The 20337-nt window shown below is 40.5% G+C and overlaps 1 pseudogene; it reads left to right on the top strand.

Annotated features, from left to right (window-relative positions):
- Positions 1-20337, top strand: part of LOC101603567 — a 76734-nt pseudogene that overhangs the window by 48818 nt on the left and 7579 nt on the right.

Below are 20337 nucleotides of genomic sequence, written 5' to 3'. Positions count from 1 at the left end.
AAATGAAAACACAACAACCAATGAGACACTGATCAAATGAATCACTGAACTGGAAGCAAACCATCAAAGAACCAACAATTGTATCAATAAAAATGAGCAGAATAATATTTTAGAGCATTCAACGTTTGACAGTAGGCTTCACTTGATTGAAGAAAATTTAAGAACCCTCCAAAGAGACATGAATGAATTAAAGGTGAGTCAAGAAGTGGAAGATCTTGACAATTGGTTGATTAAGCTTAATGAAGACTTGATCAAATGCAAGAAAATTCCAGGAAGCATAAAGAAAATCAGAACTCAAACTGAAATTGTACCTCAAAAAAGAGATAGACACAATCCAAAATAATAGAACAAAAAAGAAAAAAAATAGAAATTATAAAAACATCTCTAGAAACCATCAGCAACAGTGTTACTCATGTGGGAGGTGTTGCAGATGAGTGAGACTATGTGTCAATTTTTTTTCTGTGATTGGGTAAGTTCGCTGAGAATGATCTGTTCCAGGTTCAACCATTTTTCCTCAAATTTCTTTATGTTGTTTTTTCTTACTGCTGTATAGAATTCCATTGTGTAGATATACCACATCTTTGTTATCCATTCTTCTAATGATGGACATCTGGGTTGATTCCAGCTTTTAGCTATTACGAATTGAGCTGCTACAAACATGGTTGAGCAAATCTCTCTGGCTTTTGGTTTGAAGGTTTTAGGGTGCATGCCCAGTAATGGTATAACTGGCTCTGTTGGTATTTCTATAGTCAGCTTTTTCAGGAGTCTCCATATTGCTTTCCAAAGTGGTTGTACCATCCTGCATTCCCACCAACAGTGAATGAGTGTCCCTGCTTCTCCACATCCTCGCCAGCATTTATTTTCATTTGACCTTTTGATGTTGACTATCCTTATTGGGGTAAGGTAGAATCTCATAGTTGTTTTAATTTGCATTTCTCTGATGATTAGGGATGATGAACATTTTCTTAGGTGTGTGTTTGCCATTTGTATCTCTTCCTCTGTGAATTGCCTGTTTAACTCTGTGCCCCATTTTGTGAGTGGGGTATTTGTCTTCTTATTGTTTAGACTTTTGAGTTCTTTGTAAATTCTGGAGATAAGGCCTCTATCAGTTGGATAACCTGCAAATATTTTCTCCCACTCTGTGGGTATTCTATTGCTTTGTTTATTATATGCTTATCTGTAAAGAAACTCTTCAGCTTCATATGATCCCAATGGTTGAGTGACTGTTTAAGAACTTGAGCCACTGGGGTTTTATTCAGGAAGTCTTTTTACATTCCTATATCATGGAAAGTACTTCCTAAATTTTCTTCCAGTAGTTTTCGAGTTTCTGGTCTTATGTTGAGGTCTTTGATCCATTTGGATTTGAGTGTTGTGCATGGTGAAATGTGTGGATCAAGTTTTAGTTTCCTGCATGTGGTTATCCAGTTTGTCCAGCACCATTTGTTGAAGATGCTATCTTTTTTCCATTCTATATTGTTTGGGCCTTTGTCGAATATCAAGTAGCTATAGTTGCTTGGCCCAAAATCCGGGTCCTCAAGTCTATTCCATTGGTCTATACTCCTGTTTTTATGCCAGTACCATGCTGTTTTTATTACTATGGCTTTGTAGTATAACTTTATATCGGGTATGGTGATGCCACCAGAGGTATTTCTTTTGCTGAGGATATGTTTGGATATGCGAGGCCTTCTGCTTTTCCATATGAAATTTGAGATCATTTTTTCTATGTCTGTGAAGAACACTGTAGGGATTTTAATTGGAATTGCGTTAAATCTATATATTGCCTTTGGTAGGATTGTCATCTTCACAATGTTAATTCTGCCTATCCAGGAGCATGGGAGGTCTTTCCATCGTTTCAAGTCCTCCTCAATTTCTTTTTTGAGAGTTTTTATATTTTCGTTGTATAGATCTTTTACTTCCTTGGTTAACGTTATTCCAAGGTATTTTATTTTATTTTTTGCTATTGAAAATGGGACTATGTCCTTTATTTCTTTTTCTGTGTCTTTGTCATTTGCATACAGAAATGCTTCCGATTTTTGTGCATTGATTTTGAATCCTGCTACTTTGCTATAGGAGTTAATCACCTTCAGGAGTCTTGGGATGGAGTCTCTCGGGTCTCTTACATATACAATCATGTCATCAGCGAATAGAGCTAACTTAACTTCTTCCTTTCCAAATTGTATCCCTTTTATTTCCTTCTCCTGCCTTATTGCTTGGGCTAGGACTTCCAGAACTATATTGAAAAGCAGAGGTGAGAGAGGACATCCCTGTCTTGTTCCTGATCTCAATGGGAATTCCTCCAGTCTCTCTCCATTAAGAATTATTTGGGCCTTTGGAGCTTTGTATGTTGCCTTTATTATATTAAGATGTGAACCGGCCATGCCAATTCTCTCCAATGTTTTGATCATGAAGTGATGTTGTATCTTGTCAAAGGCCTTTTCTGCATCTATCGAAATGATCATGTGATTTTTATGTTTAAGCTTGTTTATGTGGTGTATTACATTGACAGATTTTCGTATGTTGAACCACCCTTGTGTTCCTGGGATAAATCCCACTTGGTCAAGGTGGATAATGCTTTTGATGTGTTGTTGGATTCGGTTTGCGAGAATTTTGTTGAGGGTCTTTGCGTCTATGTTCATTAGGGAAATAGGCCGATAGTTTTCTTTTCTTGTGGCGTCTCTGCCTGGTTTTGGGATTAGGGTGATACTAGCTTCATAGAAGGAGTTGGGTAGTTTTCCCTGTTCTTCAATTGTGTGGCACAGTTTTAGGAAGATTGGTTTGAGTTCTTCCATGAAGGTTTGATAAAATTCGGCTGGGAATCCATCTGGTCCTTGACTCTTCTTTTTTGGGAGGTTTTTTATTACTTTTTCAATCTCCATGAGCGTGATGGGTTCATTGAGGTGGTTGATCTGCTCTGAGTTTAGCTTTGGTAGATGATATGCATCCAGGAATTTATCCATCTCCTCCACATTTTCCAGTTTTGTGGAGTAGAGGTTTTTGAAATAAGTCCTGATGATTCTGCCGATTTCACTGATGTCTGTTGTAATCTCTCCTTTTTCATTTTGAATTTTGTTAATTTGGAGTCTCTCCTTTTTTTGCTTGATCAAATTGGCCAGAGGTTTGTCAATCTTGTTTATTTTTTCAAAGAACCAGCTCTTTGTTTTGTCAATTGCCTTAATTGTTTCCTTGGTTTCCAATTCATTAATTTCTGCTCTGATTTTAATTATTTCCTTCCTTCTGGAGCTCTTTGGGTTGGATTTTTCTTGTTTTTCCAATGCCTTTAGGTGGATGGTTAAGCTATTGATTTGGGATTTTTCTGTCTTTTTTATGAAGGCATTGAGTGCTATGAATTTTCCCCTGAGGACTGCCTTCATTGTGTCCCACAAGTTTTGGTATGATGTGTTCTCATTGTCATTCAGTTCCAGGAATTTTGCAATTTCATTTTTTATTTCATCCACTATCCATTTATTGTTTAAGAGTGTGCTATTCAGTTTCCAGTTGCCGTTGGGGCTCTTGTTGGTTTTTTTGTTGTTGATTTCTAGGAATATAGCATTATGATCTGATATCATGCAGGGAATTATGTCGATTTTCCTAAATATGTGGAGGCTATCTTTGTGACCCAGTATATGGTCTATTTTAGAGAATGTTCCATGGGCTGCTGAGAAGAATGTACAGTCTGTGGATTTGGGGTGGAAAGTTCTATAGATGTCTGTTAGGTCTAAGTGCTCTATGGTTTTGTTGAGCTCTCTTACTTCCCTGTTGAGCTTCTGTTTGGATGATCTGTCTATTACTGATAATGGTGTGTTAAAGTCCCCAGCTATGATGGTGTTGGTGGTTATTTCTGTTTTATTGTCAAGTAGGTTTTGTTTTATGAACTGCAGTGCCCCTCTGTTTGGTGCATACAGATTTATGAGTGTAATATCCTCTTGATGGATTGTTCCCTTTACAAGTAGGAAGTAGCCTTCTTTGTCTTTTTTGATTGTTTTTGGTTTGAAGTCAACTTTATCTCATATTAATATAACTACACCTGCTTGTTTCTTATTCCCATTTGCTTGGAATATTGTTTTCCACCCTTTCACCCTGAGGAGGTTTTCTGTCTTTAGTGGTAAGGTGGGTTTCTTGAAGGCAGCAGATTGAGGAGTCTACTTTTTGATCCACCCTGTTAGCCTGTGTCTCTTGATGGGTGAATTAAGGCCATTAATGTTTAGGGTGATGACTGTGAGATTTGATTTGATCCCTGTTATTTTGTGGTGGTAGAGGTGTGTTGGCATTTCCATGGAATTTTTTTTTTTTTTTGTATCTACTCTGGGTTTGATTGCTGTGATCTTCTTCTTGTAGGCATTTGTGTTTGGTTATTTGTTTCTTCTCTGTGGAGAATTTCCTGGAGTACTTTCTGTAGGTTTGGTTTTGTGTTCATATAATTGTAAAGCTGAGTTTTATCATGGAAAGTTTTCCTTTCACCATCTATTATAAGGGAGACTTTTGCTGGGTAGAGTAGTTTGGGTTGAAAGCCATAGTTTCTTAGAGTTTTGAGAGTATCATTCCAGGCCCTTCTAGCTTTCAGGGTTTCCATTGAGAAGTCTGAAGTAATTCTGATGGGGTTTCCTTTGAAAGTGGTGTGCTGTTTTTCCCTAGCTGCTTTTAGGATTTTTTCCTTGGTGTCAATGTTTAGAGTCTTAATGATAATATGCCTTGGGGAGTTTCTCCTTTGGTCTAGTCGGTTAGGAGTTCTGTTTGCTTCTTGAATCTTGATGGGCCTTTCTTTTAAGAGACGGGGGAAGTTTTCTTCAATTATTGTGTTAAATAAGTTCTCCATGCCTTTGGTCTGAAATTCTTCTCCTTCTGGTATTCCAATGATTCTGATATTAGGACGTTTAAGTGTATCCCACAATTCTCTCATGTTCTGTTCACAGGAACTTTTGAACTTACTGAAATTTTTGGACTCTCGAACTGTTTCTTCCATCCTGTCTTCCAGATCAGAATTTCTATCTTCCACTTCGCTGACTCTATTCTTGAGAGCCTCTAGTGAGTTTTGGACTTGTTCAATTAAGTTTGCATTTTCTACTACTTTCCTATGTATCACTTCCATCGCTTTGTCCAGCTCCCTTTCTGTCTCATTTTCTGATTTTCTTGATGATTCTTGGAAATCATCCTTGCATTTCTTTATGTTTTCATTTAGTGTGGCCAGCTGATTTTTAAGGTCCTCTTTTTTTTCATTCTCCCTCAACTCTCTTAGCTCTCTTTGAATTCCTTCCAGTGTCTTATCATATTGTTCTAGCTTAGTGATGGTAGCATCCATACGATTATCTATCCTTTGTAGCTTTCCTGTCAGATCTAGCAGTAGTTTGGTCAGGGTTGCATTGTTCATTGCTTCCACTTGATGTTCTGATCCTAAACACTCTTCTATGTTTTGGTTTGTTGTGATCCTTGTTGGACTGGGTGATCTGTCTGGATTTTCTTCCATTTTATTTTTCGTGTTATTTCTTTTGCGATGTGGTCTACCCATGTCAGTGTATGGGCAGGTAGGTGGGTGGAGCAGCCTGGGATCTAGCTTAATGCAAATCCAAGGCAGCCTGGGGCAGTTGTAAGCAGCCTGGGTTTTTGCTCACTCTTGCCAAATCCGCCTACCTATAGCCTGACAGGGGCACCAAAGTTGCCTGAATTCTCACCCAGTAATGCACCAAAGCTGCCTGCCTTTGAGCTTGAAAAGGGACTGAGGTAGCAAGCCTTGAAGGTGTCTAGATTCTGGCTGGGTACACTGGGGTCTGTAAACAGTCTGTGCTCTTCCGCCTCAGGGGAGTGGGGGATGGGTGGCGATGTACAGGTAGGGGATGGCACCTGCGCTGGCGCTAGTGACTCAGTGTGGACTTATGTGGCTCTTGCATCCCGATGACCGAGGCAGCAGCTTGACTGAGACCAAAATCATACAAGGTAACTGGGATTGAACCAGGGAAGGGTCTCACTTGGTCACAAGCTGACTTGGATCCCTCAACAGACCAGAAATCTTAACCTCTTTGTTGATAGAGGATCTGGTCGTTATAATAACTACTCTTGCATACATACTTGGGGCTGTTTTTGATTGAATGTGTACAGTGTTTAGTTAAATTTTAAAATCTACCCGTATTTTATTCCACTCAGCCCACTTGAATACTCCCATAGCAGGGAAACTCAACCCCTAGGAACACCTTTGTAGATACTCTGAGAGTCCTAAGAGCCACACCTAACACCTTAAGCTCCTACCCTGAAAATATATAACATCAAATCAATTGATACAGCTAAGAATACCCAGCTAGCTAGAAAATCCAAGCATTAACTTAATCCAAGATGCAAAAATATATACAATATAACACAAGAAACACTAAAAAGCAAGACGATATAAATCCACCTAAAAGTATTAATGCATCAGAAATGTCCTCCAGTGAGAACAAGTTAGAGGAAATGCCTGAAAAGGATTTCAAAAGAATGATTGTAAATATGTTCAAAGAGGTCAAAGAACAAATCAAAAGAATCAAAGAAGAAACCAAAGAGGAAATCAAAGGAATCAAAGAAGATGCAGGACACCAATTTAATTAAATAAAGAAGGTAATACAAGACATAAATAAGGAAATAGAAATAATAAAGAAAAACCAGTCAGATTTACTAGCAATGAAGAACACAGTTAATGAAATTAAAAACTCTGTAGAAAATCTCACTAGTAGGATGGATGAGGGAGAGGACAGAATATCTAAGCTAGAAGACCAGGTGGCAGATCTAATACAGTCCAACAAAGAGAAAGACAAACTTATAGAAAAGTATGAGTGGGAATTTCAAGATATTCGGGACACTATGAAAAGATCAAATATAAGAATTCAGGGCATAGGGGCTGGAGAGATGGCTTAGTGCTTAAGCGCTTGCCTGTGAAGCCTAAGGACCCCAGTTCGAGGCTCGGTTCCCCAGATCCCACGTTAGCCCGATGCACAAGGGGGCGCACACATCTGAAGTTCATTTGCAGAGGCTGGAAACCCTGGCGTGCCCATTCTCTCTCTCTCCCTCTGTCTTTCTCTCTGTGTCTGTCGCTCTCAAATAAATAAATAATTAATTAAAAAAGAAAACATTAAAAAAGAATTCAGGGCATAGTAGAAGGAGAAGAATTCCACTCCAAAGGCATAGTAGACTTCTTCAACAAAATCAATGCACAAAAATCAGTAGCTTTTTATATGCAAAGGACAAATATACAGAGAAAGAAATCAGTGAAGCTGTCCCATTTTCAATAGCAACAAAAAATTAAATATCTTGGTGTAACACTAACCAAGGATGTCATAGACCTATATAATGAAAACATAAAAAAAAAAAAAAAAAAACTCAAGAAATGCAGGGCTCCTTCCTGGTCAGGTAGGTAGTACCAAGGGAAGGACCAGTCCTCTTGGTTCCTCCCTAGGGGTTGAGAATGATGATGAGCGTCAGAAGACCCAGACCTCTCCTGGTCACCGAAGAAAAACCACACTGACTCGGGAGTCTTTTCGATGCAGGAACTCACAGAAACAACTCGCTTTATTACTCTGAGCAGTTGCCTATATCATGTTGGGGATGAAGGCGGGATTTTAGGATGGGGGAAGAGGTAAGGGCCAATAGTAAACTTTAACTATTGAAATGGTAATTACAATTGCCACATGGAAGTGGCAGGTCAGAAACCATTAGGCGTCTTGCTGAGTCCTAGCTGGCCAGAGACAGGTCACCAAACTTTAGCTAGGCTCAGGAAGTTCCACTAGGCCTCACACCTGGGCCTTTCAGAGTCCAACAAAGAAAGAAATTGAGGAGGACTTGAGAAGATGGAAAGACCTCCCATGCTCCTGAATAGGTATAATTAGTATTGTTAAAATGGCAGTTCTACCAAAAGCAATATACAAATTTAATACAATACCAATGACAATACCATCATTGACTTCCAGTCAAGATGGCACCCACCTAACTGAGCCTCACTTTCTGGGGAAGGAAAGGCAAGACATTGAGGATTCATTGGGTCTTATAGGAGGGAGAAGACTCTAATGGACTTCCAGTGGAAGGGCACAAAGGAGCAAAGAAGGGAATTGGCTGAATCCCATGCTCTCGGGTAGGCTGCCAGTCCTCCAATCCCCTCAAGCATACATCCTAGCCATAGTCCCAGTCACAGGTACCCCTCCTGCAATAACCACAGGCAAGGGGACCAACACCTCTAGGCTTGCGAATGCCTTCCCACTTGCTGCCACCCCCCACCCCCATGTGCAGACCCAGTCAGGTTAGCATAGCTCCATCTGTGCCTCTAGCCTCATGAACACCCCCACTGGCCACACCCTACATCCAACTGTGCAGACCTAAGCCAGCAAGCTGGTGTCCTCTGCCTCCAAGGTCATGTATGCTGTCCAACTCACCACTGCCACCACCCACTTACATGGACCCAAGCAGGCCAGTATAGCTCCACCCAGGTCTCCAAGCTCTCCAATTCTGTCCTATGCACCACAGCCCCTGATCCCCTTGCATTGACCCAAGCCATCAGGCCAGCATAGCTCCACCTGTGCCTGCGCACACTCAAACACCATCCTTCTTGCCACTGCACCTCATCCCAGTGTGTGGAACATGGCCAGCAGGCTAGCATACCCCAGGGGACCTCAAATTCTGTCACACTCACTGCCATCTCACCCCCGTGTGCAGACCCAGGGAAGCAGGCTAGCATCCGTCCAGGTGTTCTCGACATCACAGAATTCCACAGGAGCACTCTGTTGTTCCCCCACCCCCATGTGTGGACACAGGCCAATAGGCTGGCATTCCCCTATGGTACCTCCACATAGGAGCACCATCTCATATGCCACCTCCCTCACCCCAGTGTGCCATCCCAGGCCAGCAGGACTGCATTTCCCCAGGAGACCTCCACACTTTAACTCCTTCCCACTCACTGCCATCCCCAACCTCCCTATTCTGACCTAGATCAATAGGCTAGTGCTCCCTTTGCCACCACCAGGGACCTTCACATGCCATTGCCCCTCAATGTGTTGACTCAGGCCAGCAGGATAGGGTTTTTCCCCCAGGCTCTCCCAACACAGGGAACTCCCCATGCCCCCACATGTTACCTGACCCATAGCAGTACCATATCCTCACCCTGCCCTGTAACAGGACCTGGCAGTCCATTCACCCCCTGGTACAGGCTCTCAAGGAACTTACTGTTCTATCCCTTCACCCTTCAGCATCATGGAACACTATGCATTCCCATCCTCCCACCCTCCACAGCCCAGTTGCAATACCAGCCTTCTTTGTCCATTCCCCCATATTGCCTGTCCCCTTGGGCCACCTGACCATGCAGTCCCCTACCCAAAATCATGGAACAACAAACACCTACATCTGGTTCCCAGGCCCTGACCAGAAGCTCATGGGCTCCTTTGCTCTGAGCAGACAAGCCAAATTGGCATCAGAAACCTACTGAAAGCAAAAATAAAAGGAAATAACCACTAAAGGCACTTCAAAGGTAGACTATAGTTTCCTCCTAAGTTAAATAAGACTCGTACACTGCGATTGCCAGACCACAGCACAAAAGGAATAATATGAAAAGTCAAATGCAAATAAATCCAATAATATCATTCAGTCCCTCAATGGATGTCTCTAATCAAAATAAGAAGAGTCATTAGGATCAGAACCGCACAATGAAGATACAAGCTATGCAACTCTGATCAAGGAAATAGCAGAACTTGCAGAAAAGCAACAAAGGGCCGATAATCTTATGAATGCTGTCCTTGCTAGATTTGACCTAATAGATAAGAATCAGGAAAGGAACCAAAGACAGTTAAATGTTCTGAAGGAGAGTGAAATTGAAAGAGGAATTCAATAACAAGCTGGCAAAGCTCAATGAAGACATAAAGAAATGCAAGGATTAATTCCAAGAAGCATTATGAAAATCAGAAAATGATGTGAAAAGGGAACTTGACAGAGGGATGGAAACTATACATAAAAAAAGCAGTAGAAAATACAAACCAAACTGAACAAACCCAAAACTCTATGTAAGCTCTCAAGAATAAAGTAAGCCATGTGGAGGATAGAAACTCAGAACTGGAAGACAAAACAGAAGAAACAGATTGTGAATCCAAAAGCTTGAATAAGTTGAAAATTTTTTGTGAACAGAACATGAGGGAACTGTTGGATACACTTAAACGTCCCAACATTCAGATCATGGGAGTGCCAGAAGGGGAAGAAATTCACACTGTAGGAATGGAGAACTTATTCAACAAAATTATCAAAGAAAACGTTCCCACTCTATCAAAGGAAAGTCCCATAAAGTTACAAGAATGTAGCAGAACTCCAAATAGATGAGAACAAAGTTGAATTTCTGTAAGACATTATAATTAAGGCTCTAAACATTGATAACAATGAGAAATTCCTAAAAACAGCTAGGGATAAGCATCATATTACATATAAAGGTAACCCCATCAGGATTACTTCAGACATCTCAATGGAAATCCTGAAATCCAGAAGGGCCTGGAATGGAAGTGTAAGAATCTAAGACTTCCAACCCAAACTACTTTACCCAGCAAAAGTATCCCTCAATAGATGGTGAAAGAAAAACTTTCTATGATAAAACTAACCTTTTCAACTATATATATGCAAAGCCAAACCTGTAGAGAGTACTTCAGGGAATTCTCCACACAGAAGAGTCAAATAGTCAACACCAAGTGACTACAAGAAGCAGATCACAATAACCAAACTCAGAGAAGGAACAAAAATCAGCAAAGTCCAAGAAGACACCAAAACACATAAACTACCATGTAATGGCAGGGATAGTCAAACCTCACAGTCATTACCATAAATAATAATGGCCTTAATTCACCCATCAAGAGATATAAGAGGGTGAATCATAAAATTAAACCCCTCAATCTGTTGTCTTCAAGAAACCCACCTCATCACTAAAGATAGACACCTCCTCAGGGTAATAAAAAGTCAAACCATCCACTCACAAAATGGGGCAAAGAGCTGTACAGGCAGTTCACAGAGGAAGAAATACAAATGGCAAACACATGCTTAAGAAAATGTTCATCAGCCTTGATCATCAGGGAAATGAAAAGTAAAACAACTATGAGATTACACTTATCCCAGTAAGGATAGCAAACATCAAAATAGCAAATGAAAATAAATGCTGACTAGGACGTGGAGAAATGGGAACCCTCATCCACTGTTGAAGGGAATGTAAGATGGTACAACCTCTTTGGAAAGTAATATTGAGACTCCTTTAAAAGCTGATTATATAGTTACCAACAGACCCAGTTATTCTGTTACTAGGCATGTAACCTAAAACCTTTAAACCTCAGTCCAAAGAGATTTGCTCAACCATGTTTATAGCGGCTTGATTCATAATACCTAAGAGCTGGAATCAACCCAGACGTCCATCACTAAAAGAATGGATAATTAAGATGTGGGATATCTTCACAATGGAATTCTACACAACAGTAATAAAAAACGACACAATGAAATTTGAAGAAAAATGGTTGAACCTAGAACAGATCATTCTCAGTGAACTTACCCAACCACACAAAGAAAATTGCTGCATAGACTCACTCATCTACAGTACCTAACCTGAATGTAACCAAGATGCCTTATATACCCAGCCAGAATCTTGAGGAGTAGTCAATAAGCTGGGTGGAGAGGGAGAGGAGGGAAAGTGAGGGGATTAGGAACACAAATCTAGACCCAAATGGCAATGGTACCATAAATTTCTACATCCTAAAAGCCAGACCAAATGGTTGAACCTTCACCAGGCCCTTAGAGGGAACACCGGAGCCACAAGGCACTGGAGAGTGTACGATGAAGTCTGATCTTATCTTTACAGCTTCTCTCTCTCTCTCTCTCTCTCTCTCTCTCTCTCTCTTCACTCTAACTCTTTTATATTAGTTATATTTTTCTTCCTTCTCTTAGTGGGCATTGACCTATAACTCCCAGTACCAGCATGTGGCAATCATCCACAATGAGCTCTTGATCAGAGAGACCTACAGATTTTCCTAAAGGCATGTCAGATTTCTGTCAGAGTACTTGATGACACACCAAAGTTTTGTGGTGTGACCCTACTGCTGAAGACACCATATGTGGTTGACATGTAACACGAAGTGACATGGCTGAAGCTGGAAGAGAATCAGTCCTCAGACAGCATTTCTAATACCAGAAGGTGCTACATGGGCAACTGGGGGAAAATTACCAATATCTGTCCAAGAAACTCATCGTCTAACCTACTTAGGAGCAAAGAGTGTTGTGATGCTCACAGAAGTGCCATAGTGGTGCACAGCCATGGTGGGAAACCAACTGCTATTGATTTGGCTAACTGATCTGCTCAGTGGAAAAGGACCTATAGCTAGAGCTAGGAAACAAGTCAGAACTGTATCCAAACAAGAACCTGCTTGCCGTTATCAAACTACCACCAATCATGGGCTACAAGAGAGCCTACACCTATTAAATTCTGTATATAAAAAAATAAGGGTTATCCCATTTGTTTGGTGCTAACTTTATTCTCCAATGGCGAATCTGTTTCTGTTTTTCAGATAGACTCAGATCCTAAGGAGAGATCCACCCCATCATACCTCAAAAAGGCCCCAGCTGAAAATAAGAATAATTGGTTAAACAAGCAAGGGTGCTGTTTTCTTGGTGAACCAGGTACTAGCAATAGGGTGAAAGAGATCAACACAGAGAACAACAAACTCCTACCAAATCATATATCCAGAGACACAGAGGCAACCAACACCTCATCACTGAAGCAGACCCAAAGTGAACCCAACATGGCTCAGGGAAATTTTGCAGAAGAGGGGGTGGAAAGACTGTTAGAGCCACATGTTGGGTCATGATATGCAGAGACATTTATCATACTCATAACTTTGGGCTAATTCCACAAAGCATGACCCATATACCTCAACAAGGAGGGGCCATGTGGAGGGTGGAGGGGGTAGGATATGGATGAGCCTAACAATTGTACCATATCAACTGTATTCACTGAGTATAAAGGTAATTAATAAAAAATAAATTAATTTTAAAAAAGAAATCATAATCAAAACCTTCCCCAAAAGAGAAGTCCATGATCAGATGGCTTCCCAGATGAATTCTATGAAACCAATATTTCTCAAACTGTGCCACTCAATCAGAGAACATGGAAAGCTTCTCAATTCCTTCTATAAATCTACTATCACCCTAATACCAAAACTAGGCAGCGATGCCATCAGAAAAGGAAAATATATGCCTATTTCCCTGATGAATTTAGAAGCATAGATCCTGAATAAAATCCTCATGAACTGAATTCAACAGCACATCAAAAGCATTATCCACCTTGATTAAGTAGGCTTCATCCCAGGAATGCAAGGGTGGTTCAACATACAGAAATCTCTCAATTTAATATACCACATAAATAAGCTTAAACACAGAAACCACATGACCATTTCAGTAGATGGAGAAAAGGCCTATGACAAAATGCAAAATGTCACGCCCGCCTCGCCAGCAAGGAGGACGCCACAATCAGGATTCTTCTGAACACACTTTATTGGGGACTGCCAAACTGCTAGATGCGAAGACGCGAAGACCCAGAACCACGAAAGGCAACTGTTTATATAGGGTTTTAGGCTGCTTACCCACAAATGATTGGTCAACTGCGGATATGTGGCCACCAGTGATTGGTTACTTTCTGGATGCCTCATTAGCATCGGCCCACGACGGGTTGGAGCATGCGCACTGTGCTTGATTTACACCAGCTGTGACCAAGAAGAGGCCAGAAACCGGGGCCAACTTGTAATAGCGTCTGCACGGCTCCTAACAGCAAAATTACTTCATCATCAAAAATTTGGAGAGAATAGGCATGGACAGCTTATATCTCAACATAATAAAGGCTATTTATAAAGCCCCTAAAGCCCAAGTAATACTTATGGAGAGAGACTCAAGGAATTCCCACTGAGATCAGGAACAAGACAGAGGTGTCCTCTCTCACCTGTTCTTCATTATAGTATTGGAAGTCCTAGGTCAAGCAATAAGAAAGGAGAAAGAAATAAAAGGGATACAAAATGGAAAGGAAGAATTTAAGTTAGTTCTATTCGCAGATGCCATGATTCTATCCATAAGACACCCGAGACCTTCCATCTCAAAACTCTTTTTTTTTAATTTTTATTTATTTATTTGAGAGCGACAGACACAGAGAGAAAGACAGATAGAGGGAGAGAGAGAGAATGGGCGCGCCAGGGCTTCCAGCCTCTGCAAACGAACTCCAGACGCATGCGCCCCCTTGTGCATCTGGCTAATGTGGGACCTGGGGAACCGAGCCTTGAACCGGGGTCCTTAGGCTTCACAGGCAAACACTTAACTGCTAAGCAATCTCTCCAGCCCTCAAAACTCTTAAAGGTTATTACCTCCTTCATCAAAGTAGCAGGATACAAAACCAATGTACAAAAATCAGGAGCTTTTCTATATGCAAAAGACAAAGATACAGAGAAAGAAATAAGTGATATTGTCTCATTTTCCACAGAAACAAAAAGAAAATTCCTTGGAATAACATTAACCAAGGATGTGAAAGACCTATACAATGAAAACATAAAAACAGTCAAAATAGAAATTGAGGAGAACTTGAGAAAATAGAAAGTCCTCCCATGCTCCTGGATAGGCATAATTAACATTTCCAAAATACCAATCTTACCAAAGGCAATATACAGATTTAATGCAATACCAATAAAAATCCCAGCACTGTTCTTCACAGAGATAGACAAAATGATCTTAAAATTCATATGGAATGGCAGAAAACTCCTATATCCAAGCATATCTTCAAGAAAAGAAATACTTCAGGAGTTGTATCCTTATGTGATCAAAAGCTATATTAAAAAGTCATAGTAATAACAGAATGGTACTGGCATAAAACAGTATTATGAACTGCTGTAATCAGATTCTCATTGCTTGTAGAAATCACCAAACTAAGAGCAGGATGTGGGAAAAAGAGGTTTATTTTGGCTTACGCGCTCAAGGGGAAGCTCCATGATGGCAGGGGAAAGCAATGGCATGAGCAGAATGTGGGCATCACCCCCTGGCCAACATCAGGTGGATCATAGCAACAAGAGAGTGTGTCAAACACTGGCATGGGGAAACTGGCTATAACACCCATAAACCCACCCCCAACAATACAATGCCTCCTGGGGGTGTTAATTCCCACATCTTCATCATCTTGGAACCTAGCATTCAGAACACCTTAGTTTATGTGGGACACCTGAATCAAACCAAAAGATTTTGCCCCTGGTCCCCACAAACTGATAACCATACATGATTTAAAATACAATGCATTCAGTCCAAATTTAAAAGTCCCCATAATTTTATCAATTCCAATGGTGTTCATACAGCCCAATAATCCAAGGACCTTTAACTGAGCCATAATACCAAAAAATAACCTCAAAAAAAAACCCATAATGGCACAAAATAAACAGTTACACTGCAAAAGATGTCATTGGGTATAGTAAAGAAATACTCAAGCAATACATGATTTAAACAGAGCAAACACCAAACTGTAACTCCAAATCCAACAACTCTAGCCAGTGACCAATCTCCAAGTCCAATAATTCTAACCAGCAACAAGTCTTTGGCATTCCAATTCTGCTCCTCAAGCTAGGTTACTCACAGTCCTGGAAATTTTCACTGGGGCTGGCAGCTTTCCTCAGCAGCCATCTCGTGTTCCTGGCATCTCCACTGGGTCTCCACTGCAATCTATGGTTCATCCTCATGGCCCCATAGGGACTCCATGCAGGCAACCAGCAAACCTGCTTCACACTGCCTGTAGCCAATTACAAAACACAAGACCGTGTTGCAAACTCAATGACCCTCTCTTTCCTGCATTTCTTATATTACACAGTACCAGGTAAGGTACCCATTTGTTAATCCAGGGGGGGAATAAAGCAGACTTTGAAGAACTGGGAACTTCTTGAGCACTCAGGCCTCTTCAAAAGAGTCTACATTCATCCTGTTTTCCCAGTGCAGGTCAGCTAGCCCAGTCTCAAAGGTTGTAATCTCTCAATTGTAGCTTGAATGGGAAACAGTTCACCCAAAGATTTTTCTTTTTGTGCCATCTACCTCAGCTCACACCAGTTAATTTCAATGCAAAGCATCCCTATACAACTCCTCAGGGCATGGGCATAAGAGCAAGCTTTCCACACAAATTGCTAGCCCAGTCTGGGCAAAGCTCTTTCTCACCTTCATAAGCCAAACCTTACAGTCCACCATTCTTACAGTGCTCAGATCTTTCAACTCTGACCAGAATAGTCCATTAAGTGGTACTTATAGCTCTGTAAGGTGTCTCTTAGGCCAAGGTTTCAAATCCTTCCACATTCCTCTTGAAAATCAGCTCCAAAAGGCCAAAGCCACATAGTCAGGTGTCTAGCAGGTACCACATTATTGTTGTAGTCATGTTCTCATTGCTTTTATAAATCGCCCAACTAAGAGCAGGTTGTGGAAAAAAAGAGGTTTATTTTGACTTCCAGGTTCAAGTGGAAGCTCTACTATGGCAAGGGAAAGCGATGGCATGAGCAGAGTGTGGACATCAACCCCTGGCCAACATCATGTGGATAATAGCAACAGGAGAGTGTGCCAAACACTGGCATGGGGAAACTGGCTATAACACCCATAAACCCACCCCCAACAATACACTGCCTCCTGGAGGTGTTAATTCCCAAATCTTCCTCAGCTGGGAACTGAGCATTCAGAATACCTAAGTTTGGGGGGAACACATGAATCAAACCACCACATGGACCAATGAAATATAATCGAGGACCCAGATTTGGGTCACGTAATTACAGCTACATGATATTTGGTAAAGGCCCTAACAATGTAGGCTCAAAGAAAGACAGTGTCTTCAACCACTGATGAGGTACAAACTGGATGGCCATATGCGGGAAAATGAAACTTGATCCACACATTTTGCCATGCACAAAAATCAAATCCAAGTGAATCAAAGACCCCAATATAAGACCAGAACCTTGGATGCTATTGGAAGAAAAAATAGGAGGAATTTCCATGAAATAGGACTGGAGAAAGACTTAATGAACAAAACCCCAGTAACTCAAGAACTTAAACAATCACTCAACCATTGGGATCTCATGAAGCTGAAGTTTCTTCACAGACAAACATACAATAAGCAGAGCCAATAGATTACCCACAGAATAGGAGAAAATTTTTGCTGAATATCTGACTGACAGAGGCCTAATCTCTAGAATATACAAAGAACTCAAAAACCTAAACAATAAAAAGTCAAACAACCCACTCACAAAATGGGACAAAGAACTGGACAGGCACTTCTCAGAATTCCATATCCTGGAAGTTAGACTTAAATGGTTGAACCCTCAACAGTACCTTAAGGAAAGCACTTCAATAAAAGGGCAATGGAGTGGGTGAGATGAAGGCTCACCTTAAATTTCTCCTATTTCTCTTTTTTTTTCCTTTTCTTTTATCTCTTCCCTTGCTACTAGCCTGTAATTCCCTGTATCAGCATGTAGTTAACATCCACAAAGAGCTGTTGATCAGAGAAGGCCTACAAAGTCTTCCAAAACAAACAAGACAGACTTCTGTCAGAGCACTTGATTACCAACCAGAGGTTAGTGGTTCAACCCTACTGCTGAAGACACCATATGCTGTTGACATGCACCATGGAGAGACCTGGCTGGAATCTGGAAGTATGCCAGTCTGCAGACAGCCCATCTAGTGCTGGAAGGTGCTACATGAGTTACTGGGAGAAAGTGGCCAACAGCTGAGCAACTCAAAGTCTAAGCGACTCAGAAGCAAACAACTTGATGTGATGCCCACACAAGTACATTAGTGGCACACAGTCATGGTGGGTAACCAACTGCTCTTGGATTGGCTAACAGATCTGCTCAGTGGGAAGGAAACCATATTGGAACTGGGAAGCAAGTCAGAATCATATCCAGATAATGATTCTTCTTTACATTGTCAAGCTCCCACTAATCTTAGGCTATAAGAGAGTCTACACATACTAAATTCTCTCTAAATTAATATTAGTTATCCCATTTAACCGTTTCTGACTTCTGTCTGCATTAGAGTTTCTGATTCTCTTTTTCAGATGGGAGCGGGACCTGAGGAGATAAATGACCCAGCCTATACCAACCTGGCCCCAGCTGAAACCACAGAGAAATTGGGGAAATGAGTAAGAATGCTGCTTTTTGGGGGAATCAGATATCAGCACAAGGAGGAAGGAGATAGGCACTCAACACCTACCAAAGCAGAGATCCAGAGGCTCCTAAGAGCCCATCACTGAAGTAGACTTAATATGCCCCCAACATGGCTCAGGGAATTTTGCTGAAGAGTGGACAGAAAGATTGTTAAAGTAACAAGTTGAGACATTATGCACAGAGACAGTACCTTTCCTCTATAACTGACAGCTGCCCCCACAATTAATGACCCACAATCACCAAGGGGTTGATCTACATCCCTAATGAAGAGGGCCTCTTCAGAAAAGGGGCAGGGATGAGGGAAATGATGGTACCAACATGTGTTATTTACATACTTAGTATGTCCATATCTAATGAAATAAAATTAAAAAATATAAACCTCTGTCAACTGTCAGCCTATCCATTTTAATGGCAGCTTAGGTAGCAAAAAAATAGTGTAAATAATATTAAGTTTTCTTTTCTACTTTATCTTATTGACTTTGTGACACTTTTCTCGCTTTGTTAATTGCTAGAGATACAAGGCTGAATAAAAACCATCTATTTATCTGCAAGTGTTCACAGCCTAAGAATCAGACTTGTAAGGAATGGCTGTGATACTGTGTACTATGTATGAAAATACAGGTACGCCAAAGGGAATGCCTAGAAAGATATGATTCATCTGTTTCTGGGCATCATGACTTAAGATAAATAAAGTATGGTCCTTAGTCCTCAACAAAACACATTAAGTGAGGGTGATAGACACATAACTATAATATAATGCTTTATATGGTGTAATAACGATATAAGTCAACTGCTGTGTTTGAGCTGTTTTTTCTTTTGTAGTTGGGTTTTTTGTTTGTTTGTTTGTTTGCTTGTTTGGTTGGTTTTTTTCAAGGTAGGGCCTCACTGTAGCCCAGGCTTACCTAGAACTCAGTTTGTAGTCCTAGGCTGGCCTCAAACTCACAGTGATCCTCCTAATTCTGCTTCCCAAGTGCTGGGATTAAAGTCATGCACCACCACACCTGCCTGAGAGTTTTATATAGATTTATTACATGTGTACAGTCATATAGCCATCACAGCAATCAAGCTATAGGACTATTCCATCTCTATGGGTCTCTTTCAGGCAATTCCTTTATAGTCACACACCACTGACAACCCCTAGTCTGTCCATAATCTCTACAGACTTCTTATTTCAAGGCAGTTGTATAGTCAGGCATGGTGGCACATGGCTATAATCTTAGAACTTGGGAAGCTAAGGCAAGAGGATTGCTGTGACCTTGAGGTCTTTCTTTTTTATATGGCAAATGTAAGATAAGCCTGGACTTCAAAGCAAGACTCTGTCTCAAAAAATGTATAAACCTTCTAGTATTGCCCTTCCCACTTCAGTTCCATCTACAATGTTGCACATATCAATATATTCATTATATTTCTGCATACTAATCCAAGTTAAGGATTTAGCACAGTTTAACCCCTTACTTGTTCAGGACATTTGGGTTGTTTCCAGTTTTGGGCCATCACAAATAAACTTGCTATGAGCAGGCAGTAATATATATATATATATACATACATATATATATATATATATATATATATATATATATATAAAACAGCTGTGACTACATCAAGAAAATATCATTTTAGCCTAAACATGAGACATCTTTATGAACAGTTGATATTTGATTGAATAGGTACCATGGGAGTGGATGTCAATATAGACATGGGGCATGAGAGAAAGCATAGGTGGTTTAGTCAGGAAGGTGGAAGGGAGCGCAGATGTTAATACTATTGGGTAGAAGCCCAATGAGGAAGCATTCAGAATACTCTTGTATGGATTCTATTATAACACAAATGATGGAGATACTTGTCCCTGTTTCTGATTTCAGTTTTGTTGACTGTCCTTGATAACATTTATATGTGGTTTATTTAGATCCAAAAAGTCAAATTAATTCTACCAAAGCAATGTTTTAAAGGCGGTTTCATTAATTTGCAATGATAAATGTTTCTATTTTAATTTCTCTCAGAAAACTACAAGTGAGATAAAAGGTTGCTTGAATGAATGAAAACACAAAGGAGATTGTTGTCCTTTTACCTCTCAAATAATAAGTGAGTGAAATAACTGTTCTTTTTTTCTGTTTATGAGAATCTGCCTGCTCATATGACACATATTCCTAGGCACAATTCTGAG

This window comes from Jaculus jaculus, chromosome X, assembly GCF_020740685.1.
Source record: "Jaculus jaculus isolate mJacJac1 chromosome X, mJacJac1.mat.Y.cur, whole genome shotgun sequence".
Classification (NCBI taxonomy): Eukaryota; Metazoa; Chordata; class Mammalia; order Rodentia; family Dipodidae; genus Jaculus; species Jaculus jaculus.
This window is presented reverse-complemented; position numbering and strand designations above follow the sequence as displayed.